This window comes from Triticum aestivum, chromosome 4A (genome assembly GCF_018294505.1).
Source record: "Triticum aestivum cultivar Chinese Spring chromosome 4A, IWGSC CS RefSeq v2.1, whole genome shotgun sequence".
Classification (NCBI taxonomy): domain Eukaryota; kingdom Viridiplantae; phylum Streptophyta; class Magnoliopsida; order Poales; family Poaceae; genus Triticum; species Triticum aestivum.
The window spans coordinates 118049313-118053289 of NC_057803.1; positions in this window are offsets into that span (position 1 = coordinate 118049313).

A 3977-nucleotide genomic window follows, 5' to 3' on the forward strand; every position below is an offset into this window, starting at 1 on the left:
CCGGCAAGCCTTGCCGCGGGATGCTGCGACTGCCCGTGCACAAGTTCGGGATACTAGGGTACCCCTACTCTAGTACACCGACAAAATCTAATCCAAACGGAACGAAACCTTTGCATGGATCTTTTTGGGAACAGATGCGATCTAGGAGACTTGGAGTGGACGTCAAGGAAACAGCAAGGAAGCCATGAGGCAGGAGGGCGCGCCCAGGGGGGCCAGGTGCGCCCCCCACCCTCGTGGGCCCCTCGCACCCCTCGCAGCTCCACCGACCTACTTCTTTCACCTATAAGTACTCTTATACCCTGAAACCATCGGGGAGAGGCATGAAACACCTTTTGCACCGGCGCAACCTTCTGTACCCATGAGATCCCATCTTGGGGCCTTTTTCGGCGCTCCACCGGAGGGGGATTCGATCACGGAGGGCTTCTACATCAACACCATAGCCCCTTCGATGATGTGTGAGTAGTTCACCACAGACCTTCGGGTCCATAGTTATTAGCTAGATGGCTTCTTCTCTCACTTTGGATCTCAATACAAAGTTCTCCTCGATCTTCTTGAAGATCTATTCGATGTAATTCTTTTTGCGGTGTGTTTGTCAAGATCCGATGAATTGTGGATTTATGATCAAGATTGTCTATTAACAATATTTGATTCTTCTCTGAATTCTTATATGCATGATTTAATATCTTTGCAAGTCTCTTCGAATTATCAGTTTGGTTTGGCCTACTAGATTGATCTTTCTTGCAATGGGATAAGTGCTTAGCTTTGGGTTCAATCTTGCGGTGTCCTTTCCCAGTGACAGCAGGGGCAGCAAGGCACACATTGTCTTGTTGCCATCGAGGGTAAAAAGATGGGGTTTATATCATATTGCTTTAGTTTATCCCTCTACATCATGTCATCTTGCCTAATGTGTTACTCTGTTCTTATGAACTTAATACTCTAGATGCATGTTGGATAGAGGTCGATGTGTGGAGTAATAGTAGTAGATGCAGAATCGTCAGTCTACTTGTCACGGACGTGATGCCTATGTTTATGATCATGCCTAGATATTCTCATAACTATGCGCTTTTCTATCAATTGCTCGACAGTAATTTGTCCACCCACCGTAATATTTGCCATCTTGAGAGAAACCACTAGTGAAACCTATGGCCCCTGGGTCTATTTTACATCATATTAGTCTCCCGTCAACTAGCTATTTCTGTCGTCGTTTACTTTGCAATCATTACTTTCCAATCTATACAACAAAAATACCAAAAATATTTATCTTATTATCTTTATCAGATCTCACTTTTGCAAGTGGCCGTGAAGGGATTGACAACCCCTTTATCGCATTGGTTGCAAGGTTCTTGATCGTTTGTGCAGGTACTAGGCGACTTGCGTGTAGTCTCCTTCTGGATTGATACCTTGGATCTCAAAAACCGAGGGAAATACTTACGCTACTTTGCTGCATCACCCTTTCCCGTTCAAGGGAAAACCAATGCATGCTCAAGAGGTAGTACCTCCCAGCTGCAGCTATCCTCTAATGACGGCGGAGTGTCTGAATGACGACGACGGACCGGTGCCATTGGCGATTGTGGGAGAAGCTGATGAGATAAGCTACATGGAGGGAGGGAAAAATGTGACGCAGGACTCACCAGCCATGAGGGTTTTTATAGAAGGCCGGTAAGCATTGGGATTTTGGGGGATTTCACCGAGTCGGGCGGGAAGCTTGTGCAGGAACCTGCGAGGTTGCGCGGGAACGGGCTCTGATAACCCACAAGTATAGGGGATTGCAACAGTTTTCGAGGGTAGAGTATTTAATCCAAATTTATAGATTGGACACAAGGGGAGCCAAAGAATATTTGAAGGTATTAGCAGCTGAGTTGTCAATTCAACTACACCTAGATATTAATTATCTGCAGCAATATGATCAGTAGCAAAGTAGTTTGATAGTTTTGATAGTAGTGACAGTAGCAACGGTAACAGTAATAGTGATATCAGTAATTTGTAGCAAGTTTAACAGTGATGATAGCAATAGTAACGCGGCAAGATCAATAACGATAAATTCGTAGGCATTGGATCAGTGACTTGTTGGATGATATTCATCATGTGACAGTTATAACCTAGGGCGATGGGGCACTATCTCCAGTTCATCAATATAATGTAGGCATGTATTCCGTAAATAGTCATACGTGCTTTATTAAAAGAACTTGCATGACATCTTTTGGCATACCCTCCCGTGGCAGCGGGGTCCAAATTGGAAACTAAGGGATATTAAGGCCTCCTTTTAATAGAGAACCAGAACAAAGCATTAACATATAGTGAATACCTAAACTCCTCAAACTACAGTCATCACCGGGAGTGGGCCCGGTTGTTGCTTAACTTGCATGATTGGGTCTAAAACATGGATATAATGATGAATTCATAAACGGTTCAGATCTGAAATCATGGCACCCCGGCCCAAAGTGACAAGCATTAAGCATGGCAAAGTCATAGCAACATCAATCTAAGAACATAGTGGATACTAGGGATCAGGCACTAAAAAAACTAACTCGATTACATGATGAATCTCATCCAACTCCTCACCGACCAGCGAGCCTATGAAGGAATTACTCACTCCCAGTGGGGAGCATCATGGAATTGGCGATGGAGAAGGGTTGGTGATGATGAAGAACGAAGATCCCCCTCTCCGGAGCCCCAAATGGACTCTAGATCTGCCCTCCCGAGGAAGAACATGGCTTGGCGGCGGCTCTGTCTCGTGGATCACGATAATTCTTTCTCCCTGATCTTTTTCTAAAATAATGTGAATTTATAGTGTCAGGGGGTCATCAGTGGGGTCACCAGGTGGGTACAACCCACCTGGGCGCGCCAGGAGAGGGGGCCGCTCCCTGGTGGGTTGTGCCCACCCAGGGGCCCCTGTCCGGTGGGTCTTGGCTCCAGAAATTCTTATTATTTGTATAAAAAAATCCTCAAAAAGTTTCATTCCATTCCGTGAACTTTTATTTCTGCACAAAAACAACACCATGGTAGTTCTACTGAAAACAACGTCAGCCTGGGGTTAGTTTCATTCAAATCATGCAAATTAGAGTCCAAAACAAGAGGAAAAGCATGAGAAAAAGTAGATACATTGGAGATGTATCAACTCCCCAAGCTTAAACATTTGCTTGTCCTCAAGCAATTCAGTTGATAAACTGAAAGTGAGAAAGAAAAACTTTTACGAACTCTTTTGCTCTTGTTTGCATAAATAAGCTTAAACAACACCCAGGTTTTCAGCCAACATTATAGCTAACCATGTCAACAATAACTCTTAAAGATTATAATGACTCATATCAATGACATAATCAGCTAACGAGCAATAATAAGATATCTCAAACACCAACACGTTGTCAAAACAAACATGATATAATATGACAATAATGGTATCTCGCTAGCCCTTTCTGAGACCGCAAAACATAAATGCAGAGCACCTCCAAAGTTCAAGCAGCGACTAAACATTGTAATTCATGGTAGAAAAGATCCAGTCATGATGCACCCAACATTAGCTATACACAAGGCACAAATCATGACCGCTGTGCTCTACTCAGTTTCTGGCGCTTGTTTATAGAAGGTGATGACACAACATAAAAGTAAATACATAGTCCCTTCACAGAGGGAAGCAGTGATTTGCAGAGGTGCCAGAGCTCAATTTTTGAAACATAGATAAATGAATTTTTGAGACATGCACCCTTCTTATTCACTTCACGACCATCCGTTATCAACATCTTCCATGCTAAGTGCTACCTCTTGAGCACTGCACTGGATTTCCCCGAAGAGGAGAGGATGATGCAGCAAAGTAGTGTAACTATTTCCCTCAGTTTTTGAGAACCAAGGTATCAATCCAGTAGGAGGCTACGCTCGAGTCCCTCGTACCTACACAAAAACAATAGCTCAACGCAACCAACGCGCTTAGGGGTTGTCAATCCCTTCATGGTCACTTACGAAAGTGAGATCTGATAGAGATG